General features: G+C 39.6%; 1 long non-coding RNA gene across 2 annotated transcripts in view; it reads left to right on the plus strand.

Moving 5' to 3' along the window:
- Positions 1–14904: 14904 nt before the first annotated feature.
- LOC122232929 overlaps positions 14905–25460 on the plus strand; it is a 198557-nt gene continuing 188001 nt past the window's right edge. For both annotated transcript variants that reach the window (XR_006210308.1, XR_006210309.1), the window contains exon 1: positions 14905–14977. This is a non-coding gene — a long non-coding RNA (uncharacterized LOC122232929). The remainder of the gene's footprint in view (positions 14978–25460) is intronic.

The following is a 25460-nucleotide window of genomic DNA, read 5'->3' on the forward strand; positions in this document are numbered from 1 at the left end:
GTTGGGGAAGGAAATTAGGGGTATTAGGGAATGGGATTAGGGGAGTGTAAGACACACACACACACACACACACACACACACGCACACCACATTGTGGGTTTTGAGAAATGAACTGGTGACCAAACTGGAGTATTTGTGAGATCATACCTAAACTATCAAGTGTGTTACTGTAACAAGACAAAATGGAGATAGTTCCAATTCTATACGATTGCTCAGGCAACAGGGAACCAATTACACTGTCAAAATCTGAGATACTGAAGCTTAAAAGCCCCAGAGGACTTTTTTGCAACTTTTTTTTTTTTTGTCATCAGTAAAACGGCAAGTAACACTTTTTTTTTTTTTATCTTGTTGTAAAGTGTCACTTACGTTCTGAACTCCCCCAAATCTTTCTGAGCACATTTCTTGCCTGCATAGTGCAAACAGTATACGCTTATGCTATGCTTTTGTGTAGCCTAGATGAAGACTATTATCATGGCCTAATAGAGCTCGAAATGGAAAGAGAGAGGGGGTGGAAGGGAGGCTCATTATTTTTTAAATGGCTTCACTTTTCCCATAGGAATCCTATAGATCCCACTTAGCAGAAACTCATTCTAGCACTGATTAAGTGGGAAATACACAGAATCTCAAAAGGTCAGACCTATAATCAGCTGTCCTCAGGGGTTGATATGGAAAACTTCTTAATCCAACTTGAATTTATTGCCATCTTGTAACACAGTGTGGCAGAAGATATGACATTAAGAAGAGAGATGCATATCGTTTGTGTTTATACATATATATGTACAATTCAGCCATGCGTGCATGCATGTGTGTATAATGGAAGATTGCCCACCCAAACTCACAGGAACGTGGTTTACCTGAATTGTTTGGCTTCTTAGGCAGGCTTCCCTATAGTGATTTTACTTTATTTATGTTACTGATTTGTTTTTATATTGCTAGAGACTTTGGAATTACAGCAAATTAAGTTTACATGGAAATGGCTTTGTATTTGTAAGAAACAATTCAAAAATTATAGACTCTAAAGGTGTATGACTAAAAAAAAGTATGTAAAAGAAACAGGATAACAGAAAAAAGAAGAAAACAAATATAATTCTTAATGTGTCTCCAAACTGTGTGCAAGCCTGTGATAAACACTTCTTTGTGGGAGGAATATACTTGTGGAACTGGATGGCTTAAGCTGGACAAAGCTTGGTTTCTTGTCTCTTGAAATACATTTTTACTTACTTTAGTGAAGAATTATTAGTCAATATTTCATTAAAAAATGACTTTGGTCCAAGGCTGAAGGATTTTTGCTCATCACACCTTAAAATGGCATCTCTATTTATGTCCACACATAAATTTGTAGTCATTTCTATCACCTTTATGCTGAGAGCAGCACCCAAATACAAAATGTTAAATCAGTCATGAACCTTCGTGCTTGCTTATCTGTGTGGAAGAAAATAGATTGTTCTTCTCTCCTCTCCTTGTTCCAAGTAGTTATTAAGTTAAGCCTGGAAGAAAATTGACCTTGGAGTTGTCTTGAGCTGCGAGATTGAGAAAAGGTGTGAAGGTGTCTCATTTAAACATCGTTCCATTCCCCTACTTCCTGGGAGACAAGTGATGGCGAGGAGGACATATAAGTGGCAGAGTGGCATTTCTTTTCACTATATGAGTGGCCTTTTCTTTTCTGGGCTTATGAAAGTGGTGTCATGACCATCTTTTCCTACTTCCCAGAGAAGAGGAAGGAAGAAAGAAGAGAGACTCAGAAGTTCAGAACAGGAAGGTGCTTCCTGCTTCTGTTGAGGGGAAAGCCAGGAGACCCATATGCAGCAAATGGGACGATGAAGAAATGAATGTGTCTGTCTTTTTGTAGTTCTGAATATGTCACAGTGAGTCACAGGACTCTTCTGTTTGTGAGAGACACTTAGAGCACAGCAGCGAGGAAGCCGGGGACATTGAGAAGGGGAAGCTGCTCCCGGGGCACAGGAACGCACCAGCGATGGCATCATTGGAAATGTGAGAATGGATTGGCCAGCAGCGCAGGACAGGAGTCATGTTGCTGGACTTGAATCTCAGCATATGACCCTGGGAAACCTAGTTAGCTGTTCTGGGCCTCATTTTTCTCATCTGCAAGATGGGGATAATAATTGTGGCTGTTTTGAAAGTTTTGAGGGATAGTTAAGTGAAATAATGAATAGAGATTAATGAGAGTGACCAGCACTTAGTAAGTGCTCCTTAGAAGTCAGCTGCCGATCCTATTCATGCTGGGCATTATAACAGGTGGTAAAAATTCTTGTCTTGATCAACAACACTGGTGATGAGAAAGTAAACCTGGATGTGTTTGCCAAGAGGCACAAATGTCTTGCCTACTTGACTCAAACAGGTCAAGTACTTCTGTGTATTCTGGAATGCACCTATAAGGAAATAATTAACCGAAGAAAAAGAGGAATAGATTGATTGAGATGTCTATGGAGGTTTCATAGAGGTGTGTATTGATCTTCCGTTCCTAACCAAGTGAGGAATGGCTTCTGATGGAAAGATGGTCTTAAGCTGAAATGAATATTTTTGCACAGTTACAAATACCCAAGCAACAAACTAGTTTTATTTAAACATGCGCAGAATTTTCAAGAGTTCCATGGTTCTGAAATGAGCTTAAGAAGTTTGGATGCTGGCTGCGGTTGGTTAACCTAATTCTGCTATAAAGTATCCTTGAAAAGTCCTCAACAGATATCCTCATCACAAAAAAAGGGACAAAGATTCAGCTAGACTCTTGGTTGACAATCTTTTGTATCTAACTGATATGGAGATTTGTCATTTTAAACAACCGTAAAGAATAATAACAGATCAAATAGACCACTTTTTCATGTTACTATTTTTGCCCTGAAAAAGTAATTATCTATGACAGTGTGAGCAGACTGGGAATCTTAAATCAGCAATAATGTTTACCAGATAGGGAAAAAATAATGTACATTTTCTCTAATCCATGCCAATTAGGACAATCATTTGAGGAATCAACATTTGTGAATAATCAACAAATTAGTGAATTACATTTTCATATGTTCTGAAAGTAACTTTTAGTTGTAAAAAGTAAAGAGTGCAGTGAGCTTTTATTATTTTATTAACATAGAAAAATTGCTTAAATGCCATTCTCCTTCATTTTAATGTAACATCATATTAAGTATAAGCATAATATATCATAAACAGGTCTTAATTTTCATATATTTCTGAGGGCATACTATGTAACAAGCACTGTGCTGAGTACTGGAATTTAATGGGGAATACGCCTTAAGACATCTTCTTTGCTAATAGAGGAAAACAAACAATAAGCATACAAAGAAGTAAACAAGTAAACAAGGTTGTTTCCAATTGTGACGAACATTAGAAAGGAAATCCAGTGAGCTTAGAAGTGCTGCTTTAAGGAAGAGTTTCAGTTTTGTTTCTGTTTTTTAAATTTTTTTAATGTTCTTTATTTTGAGAGAGAGAGAGAGAGAGAGAGAGAGCACGGTTGGGGAAGGGGCAGAGGAGACACAGAATCCCAAGCAGACTCCGGGCTCTGAGTTGTCAGCACAGAGCCAAGCGCGAGGCTCGAACTCACGAACCATGAGATCATGACCTGACCCAAAGTCAGACACTCAACGGACTGAGCCACCAAGGCACCCCGGGAAGGGTTTTTTAAGGTGCTATTTGAGCCAAGACATGAAGAATGGAAGGATGCTGGTCCTGTGAAGGAAACTATCAGCTTGAAAAGGCTCAGTGTGTCTGGAGGATGAAAAGGTGCTGAGCGTGGCTGGAACACAGTAAGGAAAGGGAGAGTAGTACCTGAGGCATGGGTACTGGAAGGAGGCAGGATTACACCAGGTACGTACTGGAAACCATGGCAAGGTTTAGGATGTAGAAGCCAGTGGTTAGTGTGTGTGTGTGTGTGTGTGTGTGTGTGTGTGTGTGTACGCGCGCACGCGTGAGAAAGAGAGAGACAGAGACAGACAGAGATTCAGGTGGGACAAACGAATTATTGGTTTTCTGGTTTTTTTCAGCCTTATTTTTGCATACACATAGAACGACACACAACTGAAGATCTTAGCAGTTGGGAAAAGGACACATATTAGGTGGAATTTCTCTCTTAAAGCAACCATGCTACTTGAGAGAGAGAGAGTTTTCATACACACACATACACATCTATATACATATACACATGTGTGACATATCTTTATATTTCCTTTTTTAAGCAGGGATGTGAGGTTCCCTAATTTGTGTTTGAAATGAACAATTTGACTGTGGGCTGAACAATGGACTATAGCAAGGCAAGACTGGAAGCAGAGAAAGCAGTTAAGAAGATATTGTAGTATCCGAGGGAAGAGATGGTAGGGGCTTGAAATAAGGGGGGACGGCTAGGAAGATAGTGTCATATTCATATATATATATATGTGTATATATATATATATATATATATATATATATAGTATATTTTGGAAGTAGAGTCAATAGGACTCATGATGGATTGAATGTAGAGGTTGAGTCACGAGAAAATTAATGTGGGTTGTGGTACAAAACAGGCAGGGAGCTGGTGGGTGTTTAACATGACAGACCTTTGTTGCAGCAAAACACTCTGGCCTTCCATAAATCACTGTAGCATGCAACATCAGGAATTCAGAAAGACCAAAAAACTCCATTAGCCCTGAACCATAGCATCTCTATAATAGACATATTTAACAAAACGACATTAGTGCTATTCATTTTTCTTGTTATGCATATTTGAGAAAGCAGGCCAGAGAAATACAAAATAGTACATATGGTGTGATCACATTGTTACTGAGAATACAGGAGGAAAAGCGAAGCAAGAACAGGCTGTTTTACTGAGGTGGGAGGCAAGTGCACTCCCTGTTCCCTCAAACCCTCAGATTTCCTGTGCTGAGTTCCAGGCTGGGCTGCAACACGATTTCCGATAGGGTACGTTCACTGCTGTGCTCGGGAGAGGGGGGCTGCTGATGTTTCCTCTGAGGTAGTGTTTTTCAAATGATGGGTGTGACCCTCTCTCTAGTGGGTAATATAATAAAATTAGTGACAACTGACCAGCATTGGAAAAAAAGTTTAATAGAAAACATTATAGTGCTCCTTCTCCAGTATTGTTTTGTGAATTCCTTGTTTTTATTTCATTTATATATATGGATGGATGGATGCATCAATGCAAAATGGATTTATTATGTTAAAAAGAAAACCGTAGGTCCCACATGGAGTCACTCACTTTAAGACCCCCATATCAGTCAATGGAGACTTAATCTTAACCTAACTACAGTTTCAACCCTCTCCCAACACCCCCAGAAGGTAACCTGTAGCAAGCCAACCTGGAATTTCCTGGTTAGCACTAGGAAATTTACTGATAGACCCTTTCCATTCCCCTTAGGAGGGCAGCCTAGCCTCAAACAATGGATTTTTTGCTAATAATTTCCATTTTCCACTCATTCTCTACCTTTAAAAACTTTTCATTTTCTGCAGCTAGATGGAGCTCCTTTTGATTTGCTAGATAGGATGCCACCTGATTCATGAATCGTTTAATAAAGCCAATGAGATCTTCAAATTCACTTGGTGGAATTTTGTTGTTTAACAAAGGGAGCACCTGGTGGCTCAGTCAGTTAAGCATCAGACAGACATCTGCTTAGGTCATGATCTTGCAGCTCATGAGTTCAAGCCCCGAATTGGGCTCTGTGCTGACAGAGTCTGGAGCCTGCTTTGGATACCATGTCTCCCTCTCTCTCTGCTCCTCCCCAGCTCACGCTCTGTGTCTCTTCTCTCAAAAATAAATAAACATTAAAAAAATTAAAAAAACAATTGTAAGGAGTCTAGGTTAAAAAGAAGAGTTAGAAAGCTTCTGCTCTCAGGTACATTCTCACTGGGAAATCCCCAGTTTCGTGCCTCAGTTTAACTGTTCAAAGACTTGGACTAGAGTTATTTGCTCAATCTCATCCATGTTGTATCTTTTTGGCATGCAGACACAGAGGAATTGAACAAATGTTTTAGATGGACTAGTTGGTGGGTGGTGAGTCTTGGAAAAGAGGTGGGAAATATAAAACCCATCAAGAGACTAGGGAAATGAGATGAAAACACCAGAACTTCATGACAGTACTCAGCAGGTTATCATTTGGGGAAAGGTTGGCGTAATAAAGAGCAGGGGTGGGGGGCGCCTGGGTGGATTAGTTGGTTAAGCGTCCGACTTCAGCTCAGGTCAGGATGTCTCAGTTCATGGGTTCAAGCCCCACATCAGGCCCTGTGCTGAGCTCAGAGCCTGGAGCCTGCTTCTGATTCTGTGTCTCCCTCTCTCTCTCTGCCCCTCCCCCACTTGCACTCTCTCTCTCTCTCTCTCTCTCTCTCTCTCTCTTTCTCAAAAATAAAAATAAACATTAAAAAAATTGTAAAAAAAAATTTTATAATAAAAAAACGAGTGGAGGGCCTCATAGGTAATCTTTGCCTCTACCTTTGGATGAGAGACTCATAACTGTCATCTAAAGAATTTCTAGATGGGCAACCTAAATGCTGCCTCTTCCTAAAGGAAAATTCAAGAAATTAGAAATGGCACTATGTATTCGTAGTTCTGCATCCTCATTCCCCTGGCCAAACCTCATCGATTGGACTTGCACTATAGACAATGTCAGCACCTGATTTTTTCATGTCACAGACAGACAAACCCTGGGAGATTGCCGCATGGTCAGAGCAAAGCCAAACTGTAAGGCAATTGTAAGAATGAAAAGACAGAAGCCCTTCTAATTACAGACTGAACAAGTGTCTGCTTCTAATTACAGACTGAACAAGTGACTGAACAAGTGTCCTTCATCTCTCCTGGCAGTAACAAGGGAAAGGGTTCAAAAGTTTTAGAGCAAATAAAACAGCTTTTGGATTTTCCGAACGTCTGCCCAGGACATCTCTTTCAGACAGAAGTGGTTGCAGAAGACAGGGGTTCAAGTACCTGTTTCCACCTTTTCTCCTCTCAGGCTACTGTCTCTGAGGGTCGTGCAAGACCTGAGTAGCCCCTGAGGGTGCTACGAGGGGGGTGGTTATATAATACTTGTCATATATAATACTAATATACTTAAGAAATATAATCCTATACAAAAAATGTGATACATGATAAAACGCTCCTTATTTTTCTCTCCAGCATACTTTATTTTTTTTTTAAGTTTTTACTTATTTTTGAGACAGAGAGAGACAGAGCATGAACGGGGGAGGGTCAGAGAGAGAGGGAGACACAGAACGGGAAGCAGGCTCCAGGCTCTGAGCCATCAGCCCAGAGCCTGACGCGGGGATCAAACTCACGGACCGCGAGATCGTGACCTGAGCCGAAGTCGGACGCCTAACCGACTGAGCCATCCAGGCGCCCCCCTCTCCAGCATACTTTAAATGCTCTTCTGAAATGGGCTTTGCCAGATAATTCTAATCCTGGAATTGAGACCATTGTTGGCTTTTTAAGACCTTTTCTTAATGAGAGATATGGTTATAAATATCCATTTCATGCCTCGTATTGTTTCTAAGTAAACCTCTGATCACTTTTTAAAGTCAGATTCAGAGAGAATAGTATGTGATGGTTATTGGAATCAGCCTAAGGGAAGGAAAGTGCTGAGTATTTTCATTAGTGAATATTAAACAGAAAATTCAGACTGTGTGCATAGTTGTAGGTGCTGTTTTAAGAGGGACATCAGCAGACTGGAATGTGCTCATAAAAGGGAAAAGGGGACAGTTTGCACATCACAGATCTGGAAAACAAATTATGTGAAAAACAAGTAAAAGAAAATAAGAATTCATTTATTCAGGAGGAAAGTGTAAGCTATTATATTGCTGGTAGCAGGCAAAAGCTTCTGTGAGAAAGTGTAGTAAAAGGAAAAAGAAGCTTTTGGGGAGATGTGAAAGTGGGCATTATATATATTTAGCCTTTATGTAGATAGAGGATCGATTAAACTTCTTTAGGTCTCCATTTCCTTATTTGTTGAAAAAGAAGGAAAACGAGGAGGAGGAGAAGGAGAGAGAGAGAGTCTGACCAAACTGGTGCTTTTCAGCAGGAGCGGTCTGGATTTTCTGAGGCCCAAAGCTTATATAATTTGGGGACCTTCTTTAAGAAAAGAAAATTAGATATTTATTTAGAATATAAGCTATGCCACAACAAATTACAATGTTTAAAAAACTGGAAAATACTACAGACATCCTGAAGTCCAGGGAGGGGGGGAAATGCCAAAATGTCCTCACTGGTTAGCTGCCTGACACACAATTATGATCCTTTTTAGCCTGTATTTTGGACTGCAGACTCTTTGAGCAAATCTTCATGTTACAACATATTAATAATATACATTTCCATTATTTACATAGAGAGAATAGAAAGATGCTTCAGTGTTCCTTCTAGCATAGTTGATAGATGTCTTTAGTTATGGATAACTTAGATACTTTTCCACAAGGCAGATTTTGGCAGATTTTGTCCATTTCAAACCACCTTTTCGCACCGCTACCAACCACATGCTTCCGGTGCAAATAAGTTGTTTTCAGATAAGTTTGACTTTGATTTGTGAATTTCCTCCGTGGAGCCCTGCCTCTTCTGTAGAAATGCCTTAGGTAGATGGTAAGCGGCTCTTCCCCCACCAGGCATAGGTCAGGTGGTGGAGAGCCTTCTGCTCACGTTTTAACTGGAGAAACCCTGCTCACCCCAAGTTTATAAAAATTGACTTCCACAGGGTAGTGAGGGAACACTGCCTTCGGTGTAGGCACCAGAGTGACTCAAAAATAACGCCAAGGAAAAGTTAGTCTGCTTTTTATTATCTCCATGTGTCAGCAATTCTGAATAATGTCAGTGAAGAAAATATTCCTCTACCAAAAAGCTTTTGTTGGTCTGAGTTCAAAATAATTGTTGCAGTTACTCTTAGGTTTTAATAATAGATATGTAAGCTTCAGATTGGCATGTTTTTATTACTTATACTTCAATAAACATTGTATTCTGCGTGGAAGCTAATTTGGAAAACTCCCAGCCTCCAAAACATCCAGTCCGTTCCAGGAATTGGTTTCTAGATTAAGTTCCTAATGGTTCTGAACCGTTCATGCTTGCCTCAGTCACAGTCTTCAGTCGCTGTGGGATTAGGTACTCCTGCAATGAAATAGTAGATTTGAAGTAAACAATGTCAGTAGAGTGATTGCGAAGTGGAAGAAACAGAACTTGAATCACAGCGATTTTGTCATTCTATCTGACCACTTGGAGATTTGTTTGGGCTTAAATTATAAAGCAGTGAAACAGATTACAAGTTGCAAGTTTGTTTTAGTGCATTCAGACTGCTGTAACAAAATGCCACAGACTGGGTAGCTTATAAACAACTCGAGTTCATGCATTTCTCACCTTTCTGGCAGCACCAGCAGATTAGGTGTTAAGAGAGGACCTCCTGGTTCATAGATGGTGCCTCCCTGCTGTGTCTTCACAAGGTGGGAGGGGCCGGGGAATCTCTCTGGAGCCTCTTTTAAAGGCACTAATCCCGGGGCGCCTGAGTGGCTCAGTTGGTTGAGCGACCCACTTCGGATCAGGTCATGATCTCACGGTTTGTGAGTTTGAGCCCCGAGTTGGGCTCTGTGCTAACAGCTCAGAGCGTGGAGCCTGCCTTGGATTCTGTGTCTCCCTCTCTCTCTGCCCCTCCCCTGCTCACTCTCTGTCTCGCAATAACAAATAAAAACGTTAAAAAAAAAATAATAAATAAATAAATAAATAAAGGCACTAATCCCATCCGTGAGGACTCTTGCCTTTAGGACTTAAGCATCTCCAGGCTCTACCCCCAAGTATCTTACTTTAGGGGGTTAGGATTTCAACTTGTGAATTTGGTGGGGGTGGGGGGGGAGACACCAAATACTCTTACGATAGCAGAGGAATACTATTTTTGTTTGGTGAGTGCAAATTTTATTTCAACAATACGTTGGAATAATATCTCTAACAATGAAATTGTTATAATATCTCTAACAATGGATTGGAATAATATCTCTAACAATGAAATTTATTCTTTCTTTTAAAATTGTTTTTAAAAACAAAGAACAATTTAAAAGTAATTACTGATTATTGCATCAGAATTACTGAAAATAATTTGATTTTATAGAGAAGGTTGTTAACAAATGACCTGTTTCAGATGTCAAATACAATGGGTACACCAATTCACAAAGTTTGGAAACCACTGTAGTAGAGGGTCAAGCCACAGAACCCGAGGTCAAACAGTGATACATGCTTTTGAGAGTGAAAGCTTTGCTCCCCTAGTTCAATCTCAAATAATGCTTTTTAAAATTAGAATTGTCAAGAAATGAAATGGGCTTCTTGAGAGCTAAGAAATTTCCAGAAGAAATGTTAAAGCAGAGTCTGATTGACTTATCAAAGATTTTGTTGAAGAAAAAAAAAATTTCACGAAAGACTCAGATCCTTTTGAAGATTCTGCGGTATTTCTACTCAACCCGTCTTTATTAGTTATCTATTGCTGCATAACGAGTACCCTGAAACAGAGCGACATTAAACAATAAATATCTATTATCTCATAGTTTTTGTGGATCAGGAATCTGGGCATAGTTTGGCCAGTGGCAGGGGGTGGGGCATGGATTGTAGCTCAGGGTCTCTCATGAGGATGCAGTCAAGCTGTGGCCACAACTGCAGTCTCTTCTGAAGGCTCTGTTCAGAGCCTTAAGTCTCTGAACTTAAGTTCAGAGACTTAAGTCAAGTGGCTGTTGGCAGGCCTGAAATCAGGAGTCAGCAAACTATGCTTTGCGGGAACACAGCAGTGTTCATCAGCTTACATATCGTCCAGGGCTCTTTTTGCTCTGTCGACTATCTGTATGTATTAACTATATTTTCCTAATTTCTGTATTCTTGATGCTTTGATATTTGGGGCTTTGCTGACCTGGGAGGGACAGCCCCTCCCAGTGTTAGCTAATTCCCGTAGATAATAAATAACTTGCCTGAGAGATCACCCTTGATATACAAATCAATCAATCTAGACAGAGCCCATACCTCCAGCCATCACCTTTTATACTCTGGGCCACTATCCCTGGCCTAATCACCCCAGGCAGGTACTAGACAATGAAGGACAGCCCACATGCCCAGAGCCTGCCCACATATTTCAAACTGTTCAATCCTAAACTTGCTTACCCTGTTTACTTTTCCAGACCCATTCCTTCCTAGGAAAGCTATAACAGAAGCTCTCAACCTGCAGTTCCCCTCTCTGATCGCTCGTTGTACCTAGATACTTAACCCGTGCAGCATGCCATGTTAGTAAAAGAAAAGTTTTTTCTTAATGACAGTCATTTTCATGTCTGTGTGTCTTCCCATACCAAATTACAACAAATCCGGTATGCTATTAAAACATGGTAACAGAGACTTTACGGGCCACAAAGCCTAAAATATTTGCTATCTGGCCCTTCACCGAAAAAGGTGACCGGCCTTTTCTTTAGAAGATACTCTTCCAAGTTAATTCACATGGCTCTTGACAGGCCTCAGGGGATTCCAAGCTTGCTCACATGACCCTCTTGCTAAGCTGACCCACTGTTCCATATTCAGGACTTTCAGTGTTAAAAGCAGGAAAGTTCTGGGAAAATTTTGACAGTTGGTCACCCTGGCAAGACATGGCAGCTAGTGTTTCCCAAATTGGGCAACTGGAAAGCAAGTGTTCAAGGTGGAAGCCGTAGTCATTTTGTAACTTTTCCCAGAATTTTTTTTTTTTTTTATAAATTCTTTTTTAGTTGATTTACTTATTTTGAGAAAGACAGAGACAGCACAAGCTGAGGAGGAGCAGAGAGAGAAGGAGAGAGAAACCCAAGCAGGCTCCGTGCTGTCAGTGTAGAGCCCAATGTGGGGCTCGAACTCACAAAACGTGAGATCATGACCTGAGCTGAAGCTGAGAGTCAGATGCTCAACTGACTGAGCCACCCAGGCACCCCAACTTTTCCCAGAATTGATATCTCGTCACTCCTGCCGTATTGTATTAGTAGATTAAATCCAGCTGCCACCCAAAGGGAGATTATATAAGGCTGTGAGTGCCAGGAAGCAGGGCTCATCGGGGGCCAAGTTAGAAACTGCCTACCCTACCATCCTCTCCTATCTTCCCACCACTACGACAACAAATGAAAAATTTATATTTTTCAGTTTTCAATTTTTATGAAACACGAATCAACACTTCTTGCAGCCATACTACTTATGTATGTCCATCAACACAAGAAGAGATCAAATGAATCTGAAATGCATAAATCATGCTTTGTGTGGCAAGGGTATGAGATCATGATAAAATGTGGGATTTAATCTCTATTCTGATAATTAGTGTTAAACTGCTTATGTCACTAATACATGAACATGGTTTATGGCATATCTTCCTCAAAGTACCCCAGTGAAACCACACAACTCAAATTTCCCTATGGATTTAGCAGTGCTTGCAATTATAATTATCTCTTTAGTGCACATCAAACACTAAGCATCCTCAGCTATATTTGAGAAATATATAGCCATCTGTATTTAAAATAATAGATTAGTTCATAAAAGATCCTCTCATTGATATATTTCCTTCATTTTTTTCCCTTTCTCAATTTCTATCCTTTGTTCTAGAAAAGAGATCATTAGCTGAATGATTACTTAATAAGCATCTACATTCTAATTATGATTTTCCCTTAATGTGGGTAATCTTTCCATTCATTTCTTTTCTTTTAGGAACATCTGCTTGAAAACATAATCTTTATTTTTAAGATATCATCTGTCCCTGTAGTTCCCTTCCCTCTTGAAGCTCCAGTCTTGAGCTCTGATATCACCATTAGTTGCTATGGAAATAATTATGATGCCACAAACAGAGAATTATGACTTCATGCGGGGAAGTAGCAGTGGGAAGCCCGTGATTAAAAACAAATTGTTAACCTTCTAGCTGATTTTAAAACGAGTGGGAGGGAACTAAATTCAAGGAAGAAAACCCTAGTTTCTCCAAGTGTGCTGTTTCCAGAGTTGTCTTGATCTGATTTAGAAGAATTTACACCATTCAATCTGATTTTTCTGATGAGTCACCGAGCTTGTCAAACACTGAGGGACCTTTTATTCAACTTATCTAAACTCTGCCCATGTCTGTATGCAGTGGGTGATGGAATTGTGAATGTGCTGGCACTGCCATTTCAGTCTCCTTAATGATAAATACCAATCTCCACAGTCCTACCAATCACAGGGCAGTCCCCAAAGATCATTATGGGGGCAAAACAAATGGACTCAGAGTGCTGCATTTCATGTATTTCATAAGTGTACATAGCCTCCATCTAAAATAAATATCATAGCACTGAGCAACTCCTATTAATATGAATTCTGCTGCATAAAGCATGATAAGAGAGCCAACTTCCAGAACAGCAATGTTATTTATTACAGAGAGAAAATGCCATATGGAAAGGGAGCCTGGGGACCTGGATTCTGGGTTGAGCTACTCCTTGGCTTCAGTCTATAACCTTGAGCAATTCAGGGAACCTCCCTGGGCCTCCTTTTCATGGGAATGGTGATAGTAATAGGAAAACCTCTACTACAATTGCTGCCCAGGGATCCTCTAAGAATTAATAAGATAGTGTCTACAGAGCATTTTGAAGCCCTTAGACAAAATGAGAAAGACAACTAAGAAAAATTTTAAGATATTTTAAATCAGGATTAGACTCCAATTTGGATTTTTTGAGAAGTGGCCTGCATAAGGCTGATTTCTTCCTCAGAAATTCAAAGGTAACAAAGTCATCAGGCTGAGTTGCACTGCAGATTTTTAAATAATCCAATTATCTTGATCAATTATGAGATTGGTTCTGGCAAACCAAACTAATTTCTGTTTAGGATGAGGAAATATGAAGGAGATTGTGTTAGGCAAAAATGGCCAGAATATAATATATTTACCAACCAAATGTTACTTTTCAATTTACTTTTGCTTCAAAGGTGCCTATATTGAATGTCCAGGTTTCAAATATTCAGCCAGTAATTTTTTAGCTTCCATTTTATTGCCCTGTTGTGAAGAAGTGCTTTTGAGTTTATACAGAAGTGAACCGTATATATCTGGGTAATATTTTAAAAATATTTAACATATATCAACTGTTTTAAATAGTAACAATAAAGGAGTACCTTTATTTATTTTTAACTACCTTACTGCAGTCAGTTGTCTAGTAATTTCAGTTTTCTAAATAGTATATTTGAACACTGATTGTATTTCGGGAGCAAATGAACAGCCATTTCAAAATCATAATGTAGGTATCTGATTAGTGGGCATAAAGTATGCTGATGGATCTGAAAAGGGCAGCTTAAAAAATCATTATATGTAGTATATTCCGTGTACAGTTTTAATATTACTTGAAAAAGTTCTTTTAAGTCTATACATCGAAATATTTACATTGGTTATCTGTATAGTGGGATGTCAAGAATTTCTTATTTTCTTTAAATAACTTTTGTGAATGTTTAGAAATTCCAGACCATAAGTAAAAAATAAAGCTAATTTTATTTTTAAGATGAAAATAATTTTGGGGGCACCTGGGTGGCTCAGTCTGTTAAGTGACCGACTTCTGCTCAGATCATGGTCTCGAGGTCCATGAGTTCAAGCCCTGCATCGGGCTTTGTGCTGACAGCTCAGAGCCTGGAGCCTGCTTCGGATTCTGTGTCTCCCTCTCTCTGCCTCTCCCCCACTCGTACTCTGTGTCTCTCTCTCTGTCTCAAAAATAACTAAACATTAAAAAAATTAAAAACAAATAAAATAATTTATTAAAATGAAAATAATTTTTATAGATGGAAATGCTTTCTTTCTCCCTCTTCTCAGTGTTTTCTGTAGATAATTTGAGATAATGAATATAAAAGTACCTCGGAAATTGTGAACTACTCTGTAAATGTGTATTTCTGGTGGTTTTAAAATCCAAATTTCAAGCCCTTTAAAATGAAGACTGTTTCTCTATTCATTCCAGGAATGTCCTTACATTGCAGCTGTGCAAAAATATTTTCTTCATTTGGAAACCAACCCAAGATCACTTTTATGTAAGTTAGAAAAAAGTACAACACATTTCCTTCACACCTCAAATATCACAGATGGAAAACTGTCATTTTGTCTCACTATTTTCTATGCCATAATGATTAAAAAAAAAATAATGTGGCAAATTTCCTAATCTATGCCTTAGGAAAATTTAGGATTTTAACTATTTCTGCTTACAATTGACTATTTGAGAGTGAATTACTTTTGCCTAGTAATAGCCATTTCTTAGTGCTCAGCTCAGGTCTTGATCTCAGGGTAGTGAGTTCAATCCCGATGTTGAGCTCCACATTGGGCGTGAAGCCTACTTTAAAAAAAAAAAAAGAACAAAACTTGATGTTACCCATTTATTCTGTGTCTACATAAGTCAATCTATACTGTTTTAAACAGAGGACCTACTTTTGATCTGAATAGTTCAGATTGAAAATATACATAGAAATTATATAATAACAGTTCATTTCATTTTCTTTTCTTTCCTCTGCTTTTTCTTTTCTTTCTTTTTCCTTTCCTTTTCCTTCCTTTTCTTTTTAAGTTTATTCATTTATTTTGAGAGAGAGAAAGAGAGAGAGAACGAGCAAAGGAGAAGCAGAGAGAAAGAGGTAGAGAGAGGATCCCAAGCAGGCTCCATGCTGTCAGTGTGGAGTCAGATGTGCAGCTCAGCTTCACAAACCGTGAGATCAGGACCCGAGCTGAAATCAAGAGTTGGCCGCTTAACCAGCTGAGCTATGCAGGTGCCCCTCATTTCATTTTCTGATACATAAATCTAAAAACTAAAAAAATAAAAAAACTAAAGAGGCAAAAACATAATTTTGATATTTAAGATAATCTGATGTTGACTTTTAATGACTCCATGACCAATATGATCAATAGACCGATACAATCAATACTACAGGCAATAATGAGGCCTACAATACAGCAACATCTAAATACAAACATTTCAAGGTAACTTTTAAAAGAAGCCTCTATTTCAGATATTAGAATTTCTGAAATGTATCTTATACTGGTTTCCAGCTCTTCAGTAGGTATAGACATTTATTTTATTATTGTGAACAATTATTATCTTAGCTGGTTAACTCAGATTCATAAATGACTCTTAAAAACATCATGAGCTAGTTAAAGTTATTTTGTCTGCTAGTTTTGATTGTGCTTTGCCGGTCCTATTACTGTCAGCCACCTCTATAGCTGGATATGTGTACCAACTTTCTACTGCTCCCTGTACTGTTTTGATAGTAGGTTTTGTGACCTTTAGAAAAGTGGAGTTGCAGATTTAGCCTCGTTGGGAATATGAGCCCACAGACTTGGTATTTCTATCATGTGCACACCAACATACAGTCTTTGGTAAGTCCAAAGGTATCAGTAATGGAGTTTTACATACAAGGACCAAAATTACCATCACTGTAAATAGATTTTCTTTTTAAGTGAAACAGCAATATGGAATAGATAATTTCTGCAAAATATAAAAAGATAACATTGAAGATAAACATATAAGAGAAAATTAAGACAATAAAAATGTGATTTCTTTGAAATCGACAGTCACTTATTACTCATTAAAATCAATCCTTAGTCATTAAAGAATGCTCAGATGTCATGATGTTCTGGAATTCTGTGCTTCAAAGTAGCTGGTGATTGATAGTATAGCTTCTGCTGCTCCTGTAGGGATGAGCTGATTTCAGGAACTTAAGAGAAAACAGATGAGGACTCTTCTCTGGCTTGTGGCCTCTCCAAAGCAGAAACTCAACCCCAGCTCCTAAAAAGCCCAAGAACCCAAAGATTTGGAACCTGGGTTCTTTTAGGGAGAATGGACATCCCAGATGTGATTGTCTTTATTTTTCTTCTTCCTTTCTGCTCAGACTCTGCTGTGGAGATAAAACCCCCAACTTATGATAGCCACTGATGTTCAAATCTACATTTCAGAGTGGTGTTCCAGACATGTTTCTAAATGGCCTGCTATAATAATTCATCAACTAGATAATACACAGGGACCTGAAATATTTAAAAATAAACTCATGTAAAACCACCACCTATGCTGATGTTATAAGTTAGAAGTTTCAATGTCATGCCAAATGCCTCAATATTTCAAACTTCAATATCTTCATCTGTAAAATGGTGGAAAGAATTTCCTCTTCATAGAGAATTATGTGGCTTAAATGTGGTAATGGGTGTAAAAAGCTTAGCCTAGGGCAGATACAGTGTTAACTCTCAATACATATTAACTGTGGAAGCAGTGGTGATGGTGAGTGATCACCATATCTACTTTTACCAGATAGGTTTTGCCTAATTATCTGTTTCTGAATTTAGAATGTGAGCCCACATTTACAAGAACCCTATCCTAGTTATCTTTGCTTCTGACATAGTAATGATCTGCTGTTTGTTAAGTGACTAGATTCATAAATATTACATTAATTGTATTTTACATGCTATAACCATTTTCACTAGATATAAACTTGTTGTGCTCTTTATTTTGAACTTTGCAACTATCTTATGAGGCATGTAAGATAGATACAACATATTCATAATCCAAAGAAAGAGGGTAAGGAGCTAAGTGACGTGGCTGAGCTCAATCTGTTAGGAAATGATTTCTTGACTCTGTTGTGTTTTCCTTGTTGTGTTGAGAACACAATCATCTTTATGCCAAATAATACCTTTATTTACTTCCAGTTGGATCGGTGAGTAAGGGCCTGTGGGGGGCAGTTGGAACAAAAGTAAGAGGGTAGTTTCAGAAAGATACACATAATGATTTCCTCAATGATGATTTTTATCAAAGGTCAAAATGGGCTGTGATCTTCCATAAAAAATTGGTTTGACCTGAAAACCAAGTTCAATACCAAGTGAAAAGACTTGCCAATGCCATCTAGATTGATGACTGATCTCCTTCAGAGACAGCATAAATTTCTTTAAACTCCAAGAGCATGACTATATAATAATGTTTATATGTATCCAGGCTATGTATGCCTATCTCAAAGAAATTAAAAATCAGATTGTAGGATAAATCAAAGTGCTTAGCAATCTGTATCTGACATTTCAACATGAGCCTGACCTCAAGGTTAGAGAAGACTGGCCTGGTTCTGTGTGATAGGAGATGATTTGACCTTAGAGAATGTAAGCAGAAAAAAGGGTTCATCTGAATCTTCTTATAATCCACATCAAGCACACCAAGTACAGAGAGGCAAGTGACTTGAATTCTTTTCATAACAGGGGGTTCCCAGTATCTCCATGTTCTGACATGGTATTCATGTTTCATTTTGAGTACCGAATGAAGGGAAGCAGAACTTGTCATCCCCAAATATGCCTCTTTGACATAAGAATTATTTTAGGATGATTATTTTTGAGAAAGAGCAGACACAGGAGAAGTTCTGAAAACCAAGTAAAAGTTACTCTTTTGTAAGAGACATTTACATGTGTTAGCCTGAAAAATAAAACTGTCAGTTATTCCACCAGCAAAAATGAGTTCATGTGGGAATAACAGAGTTGCAATTTAGGACAAGGAGCAAAACCATAGGCAAGTCTGGAGAACAAAGGAGAGAAAGGTTCTCTTATAGGAGTCTGGAAGCCTGTTTGTTATAAACAAAAAGTCCATTGGAACAAACTGGGAGTTCAAAGTGTTGTGGTTTTCATTGGCTGAGTTGTGATAATCTCTCATTGGCTGGGCCATTGCCAGGGGAGAAGAAAATGCTTCTTGTTCCTGCTGGGGTAGTAAAGCAGTATTAAACATCTCTTCCTGTTGGGGTCTGAAATTAACAAGAGTGGTTGGCGGGGGCGAGGGGGGAGCCCCCCTTCTGGCCTCTCCACTCTGCTTTAAACTAGCTTTTCTTTTATTAATCTTCACACTTTAATAAGGAATCTCCATTTGTAAGGGTGTTTTCTTCTCTGTACCAGAAAGAGGAGGATGACTCCAAGTCTCCAGAAACCTTTACCAACGGAGAAGGCAGCAACTTAAATGTGCATAACAACCATAACTTGAGTGTGTGTGTGTGTGTGTGTGTGTGTGTGTGTGTGTATGCTTTGCCTGATAACCTGCCATAACTAGTTCCTCCATCTTCCAACATCTTTCTTTTGTCTTTAGCTGGAGATGGTATTTAAGGCAATGGCTTGGGCCATTTCAGAGAGTTACTCAGTTTCCCTGGGTACCTCGCATGTATACAGGAGACATACATGCTATTAAACTTCTGTTTGTTTTTTTCCTGTTAATCTCTCTTGCTATTACAGGGATGTCTCAGCCAAGAAGCTAGAAGGGTGGAGGTAAAGTTATTATTTCTCCCCCACTTGAGAAAGGATCAGAGGATAGCAGATAATTCAACTTTCCCAAAGGGTCTGTAACACATAACTGGCATGGTCTCCACTAAAGACTGTATCCAAAATAAAAGGACATTACCTGTCATTTTATGCTTGGGAATGTAACAAGACATAAATGTGGTAAGAAACCATGGGAAAATCATGGATTATAGAATGCAAGTTAGAAGATAGAAGCCTCTACTAGGGTAGACAGAGGGCCACTACTGTAGTCACAATGGGATGAATACTATTAGGCCTATAAATAACTTACAGACTACAGTTAATAGAATGGGATGAAAAACTAGTCTAATAAAATGGTGGGACCCTATGAGAGCAGATGTGCCCTCACCCCTTCTCTTTCAAATGATTTTCTTGTTGGAAGCACAAAGGAAAAGTGAATGTTGAAGCTTTGGGGAATTTTCATTAGTATGACAGATTGGATGCATCCAAAGCCCCATGATCTTATATTTTTGACAAGTTTCTGTCAGACATGTTGTCAGGTTACTCTTTTCAACAATGGAAAAGCATTCCCATTTCCTTGCAGATGTCAGGCATATTGAAGAAGTCGATAGAGACTGTTATCTGGTCCTAATGTTAATCCTCCCCTCCAAGCTTTGTTCGCAAACAAAGTCTTTCTGTTCTTTTTGGAAGTGATAGGCTAGAACTCGAGGATATGACCACTGATACATAAATATGGAAAAATTAAGGCCACTCCAATTCCATTTTCACTTCTGTGTTTAAAGCTCAGACTTTTTGTGAATTGAAAGTATATTAGAAGAATATAGAATCACAAGACTGTGATTTATAAGAAATATATAGTTGGTCTGCATCCATGGTTCCTGGCTCACAACTGCCAAAACACTTAAAATTTCCTGAGCTGTAAGAGCAATGGGAGCATCTTTTGTTGTATTTGGTCTCTTGACCTCAGTTCCTGAAATCGCTTCAAAGTCCTAAATGTGAAATGGGTGTCTTGTTATTCATCACAAGCCCCCTTACACCACAACTGGGTTTATGTTAATGAACTGACTTTTGGAAAGCACCATGGTGTTAGAGGGTTGGACCTTTCAGTCCCAGCCCCACCCACCTCCAGGAAGGAGAGAGGGGCTGGAGTTTGAACAATGATTAATTAATCATCCCTATGGGATGTAGTCTCCATAAAACCCAGAAGGACCAGGTTTGGAGAACTCCAGTTTGGTAAACGCTGGAGTTTGAGGGAGAGTGATGTACTCAGAAAGAGCATGGAAGCTTCTGTGCCCTTTCCCTACACCTTGCCCTATGTGTCTCTTCCATTTGGCTTGTTCCTGAGTTGTATCCTTTTATAATAAACTTGTGTCTAGTAAGTAAAATGTTTCTCTGAGTTCTGTGAGCCACAGTAACCAATTAATTGAACCCAGAAAGAAATTCCATTGGGATTGGTGTTTGAAGAAAGGGTGGGGGCAGTCTTATAGGACTGAACTCTTAACCTGGGGTATCTGAAGCTATCTGTTGATAGTGTCAGAATTGAGTTGAGTTATAGGACACAAAGCTGGTGTCACACATAGCTGGTGATACATCCGCACTACTTCCTGTGTTTCATCTGGAGCATTGGTTGTTAGTGTGTGGACCCCCTGCCCCCCCACGTTGGGATTGTTGAGTACAGGAACTGGTTGGCACTCGGGACTGATAGGATCCCCTCCTTTCCCCTGTGTAATGCTTATGGTTGGTGTGTGCACAGCCTTTTCATGTTTGTTTTCTTTTTCCTCGTCACCACTTAGTTTATATTTAATTATATTTAAAACGAAAATTTTTATGAAGTAAAAATGCGTCCCACCTTAAAGCAACCTGAAATCTTCACCTTTTTACTGTTCGTTGTGAAATGGCAACATTTTTGAAATGCTGCCGATAATGAGAATCTAGAATGGCTTTATGGCTTCCTGGTGTTTCCAGAGGTCTGTAAATACTTCTTCACAGCCCTAGGAATTTAGGAGCTCTCCTCTCCCCCATTTTTTTGACCATCAAATGATGGGGTACAGAATTGTGGTTTTCTGTTGACTCTCCGCCACAGGGTTTAGTGTAGGAAGGGGACAGTAGTTGGCTCAGAAAGGAGGGACTGCAACGAGCACTGCACTTTGTTGTACCTTTATTAAATATTTTGTCTTTATAATCATTCATCTGGAAAAAATTCACGTCTGTGCACTAGTCAGGTTTTATTAGGTAATGCTGTGGTAACAAATAACCCTCAGCCCTCTGGCTTGTAACAAAGGCTTATGCCTCACTCCTATTGTGTGATCTTCATGGATAAGCTGTGTTTCTTTCAGTTGTGTTTTCATTCTGGGATCCAAGCTGAAAGATTAGCCTCTGCCCGGTTATACTGTCCTCCTAGCAGAGAGAAAAGAGCAGGAGATCTGGCAGAAACACTTGAGCCCCTAAAGATTCTGCTCTCCATTAACCAACTGCAACTTCTGCTCAGATTTCACTGGGTCTGACGTCCATGAGGTGGGAAACTATACTCCTCCCACTGAAAGATTCTGTAAGTCACATGGCAACAGAGTATAAAATCCTCTCATAGGATCAGGGTGTGAACAGTTAAAAATGAAAATAAAATCTACCATAGCCTCATCAAAGAAAAAGAGTATTCCTCATCCCATCTCTCTCTCTCTTGATCTCATTGTCTCTTTCCATCTCTTTCTCTGTCTCTGTCTCTCTTTCTGTCTCCAAACAGAATTTTATCCACAAACAGAAACAATATGGCATTACTGCCTCTCTACCTTCAAACTATATCATAATCATTTATTAAGTAGTTCTTGAGCACTTATCAGGTGCTAAGCAAAAAGAGCACACAGGGAAACAGAGTGTGGCTCCTATTCTGTGTGGGGAGGGAAGAAAACTAATCTCTTAGTGATTGTAAATCAGAAGTATCAGTGTTAGGGAAAGAGAAAGGTTAGGTGACTTATTTTGCCGAGAACAATGAGGAAGAATTCACATAAAACTCATAAAAGTTTACCAAGAAGATTCGAAGAGAGGAGACTTACAGGCCCTGAGCACAACATGGACGTAGATAGGTATTGCTGTGTATTTTAGGAAGGAAAATTGGAGGTACTTAAAAAATGTAAGGAAGGAACATCACCTGAAAGAAGTTTGGAGTCCGAGAATAAAGTCCTCGCCTCTCAAGCGAGTTAGACACTCTCCGTGCTCCTACACCACCCTTCACTACCACCCCGGAATACTCACCCATGCCTCTCTGTTGTGTGCCGTGCCCCAGAAGCTGACCTCTCCAGAAGTTCTTTTGTCCTCTGTCCTCCTGTTGTGTTTGACCCATGAGAGACACTGGCAAAAGGGCAGGAAGAGAGTGAGCCCATGGATTTTATCCCACCCTGCCCTGCTTCAGTAAGAGGAGAAAAAAATGAGACCTTGGAAAACACTCCCTCCCAACTTCTGATCATTCAGAAAACTGCAACAAAATTGAGATTGCCTCCTTCACTGTTCTTAGGACTGTTGGCAGTTACTTACTTTACTGATGAATCAGTTAGCTTTTGTTGCAAAATAAAGTCTCCAGCAATGCAGTGACTTAAAACAGCAGCAGTTCATTTGTATAATGATTTTGCAGGTTGAGCAATTCTTCTGGCCTGAGCTGCCCTGCCTGCTCTTGGCTGGGCTTGCTTCTGCATGATGTCAACTGGTGGGTCAGTGGGCAGCTAGATGATCTGGGATGGTGTCACCCACATATCTGATGGTCAACCAGGATGACAGAAGCAAATGGGCCACATAACTCTCAGCATTTGGTAGTGAGCCTGAGTTTGCTCATAGTGGGGCATCAGGAGCATCAAGAGAATAAGATTTAAGGCTTCTTGAAACCTAGACTCAGAACTCACACAGCGACAATTTCCAGCACGTCACATTTGTCCCAGATTCAAGGGATGGGAGGTGTCTCAAAATGGTGTGATATTTCCCCCAATCCACTACAAACAAGAGAATTAGACTCACATCTCTCCTGTCCTGAGATTCAAATTGACTGAAATTCCCAATCATGTTTTCCAAGGTGTTCAAAAAAAACTAACCTTCCTCCGTTACTGTATTCATCTTCTGTTTCATCATATTCTTGTCAGACAGAAGCCTTATCTCCACTTCTAAAATGGAGTTCCAGAGGCAAAGGAAAAGACTATTTTTTTAAGGTAACCATTCATACAAAGCTAAGATTTGCATTTCAAGTTTTAACTGGCCAGTTCTCTAAATAGGCAATGGCTATATTGCCTTGGTCCTCCCTGTTCAGTGTCCCTGCTTTTCAAGAACATAATTATCCTTCATTCTTTTATTGACAAGCTTTGGACATTAACTTGCAGACTCAACAATGTGATTGTCTTATATTTTTCTGTAGTTATATCAAGTTTGCAAGTTAAGAGTTCAACGTTTTAAGTTAATGAGTGGATGACTTCTCTTTGGAGACTGTGTGTGTGTGTGTGTGTGTGTGTGTGTGTGTGTATAAGTTTGCATCCTACCAGTTCCCATACATTCTCTCTGTGCGTTTGAGTATAAATAACTCTGTTAATAAAAGTAATGTTGAATATGTGTGTGTGTGTGTGTGTGTGTGTGTGTGTGTGTGTGGTATGTAGGGCGACAGGGAGGGCAAAGATGTGCTGGTTTGTGCCAGGGAGGAGTAATAAATAAATCCAAGGTAAGCTAACTAGTGAGAAGCAAAAGCAGAGAGATTTCAAAAGATACATCTGCACTACTTCCTATGGGCAGCTGCCCAGATATGTGAGATGATGCTGGAAAAGCAATTGAAAATTCCCACTGGCTTCTGTATAGATCCCTTTCATTCTGGGGTCATCTATCAGTCTCCGCAACTCAGGAGGATCCTCCATTGGCTACCCGCTGTGTGCTTCTGTTTATATGAGTTTTTATCCTGTTGCCGAGAACCTTGTCAGATGAAGAGCAAGCCACATTTACCTGTAACTGCCTTACACTAGCTTGTGATGCCTAATCTCTTTTATTGATCCTACTTGCTGGTTTCTGGAGACCATTGATTTTCCTGGCTGTCAGTTTGTGGCCTTGCCTCCTTAATGTTTATTTAGACCAGCCTCCATAAATTGTTTCTGGTACGGAGGGTGAGGGAGGCAGCAGGAGGTCAGGGGTGCATGTATACCTGTCCATAAATATAAATCACAGCTTTTGTTCTTTGCTGTTGTTTGTGAACACTGTTTGCGAGGTGGATAAAAAAAGGAAGTATTCCACTAAAATGTGGGGAGGCCATTACAAATCCCCCTGTGACTGTCTTTTTTTTTATTGCAACCTAGATTTTCAATTTTCTGAATCCTAATGGTACCTCTTGTTGTCTGCTCAAACATGTAATGTTTCTTTGTGTTAAAGTGGAGGAAGAAAAAAGCGAAGGCATTGCTTGTTTGCCAGCATAGAGCTGTGCTTTTGAATGCAGGTGGGTTGTTTTCCCCTTCCCACCACTCAAATTGCTTTTTGTCAACACAAGCATATATATTCATACATTTCCGTCTTTCAGAAAAAAAAAAAAAAGTAGCGCTGGAGTAGCTCTTCATGCTGAAGTCTCCATGACTATCCAGTTAGACAAAGGCCATGGCTGTAGTGGAAAAGAACTTTTAAGGTGTCCAGCAGCTCACGGGCAGCATGTTCTAATAGGGGGTTGAAGGGTGAAGTGCAGAGTGCCACTGTACCTGCAATGCCAGTTGACAAGGCCAGTTAAGCACAAGGCAAAATGGAAAATTGTTGCAAGCAGGTGGCTGCTCAGTTATAAATAATTCAAGGGCACATCCTGCAAAATCCAAGGGAAAAGCCCCACAGCTCATTATAACAGTGAGTTGGTAGACTGCTAGATCCTTAAATCACTAGAAAATGTTTTGCAACAGCTAAGAATTTTTTCTCCCCTGCAGTAGTAGACATCATAGTCACTATGAGGTGACAAGTGGTTCCCCTGAGGCCAGAGGGCAGCAATCAACAGAGGGGCAGCCTGGGCTACTACTCTCTTAGTTGATATTGAAGCATGGTGCACAGAAACAACACCCAAAATAAATTATCAGGAAAAGGAGAAGCATCCTCAAGACAGGAAAAGAAGTGCCTTCCAGGAAACACCTATGGAACAGCTTGCTTGATTTAGCCGTCTCTGTTTTAACTTAGCTTTTTTCATATTGACGAATAGTCTGGGTCTATCTGACTTGTCTAGCCTTCTCATTTCCAACTCTTTCTTTAACAAGCTTCCCGTCATTTTTGTAC

This window comes from Panthera tigris, chromosome D4, assembly GCF_018350195.1.
Source record: "Panthera tigris isolate Pti1 chromosome D4, P.tigris_Pti1_mat1.1, whole genome shotgun sequence".
NCBI lineage: Eukaryota > Metazoa > Chordata > Mammalia > Carnivora > Felidae > Panthera > Panthera tigris.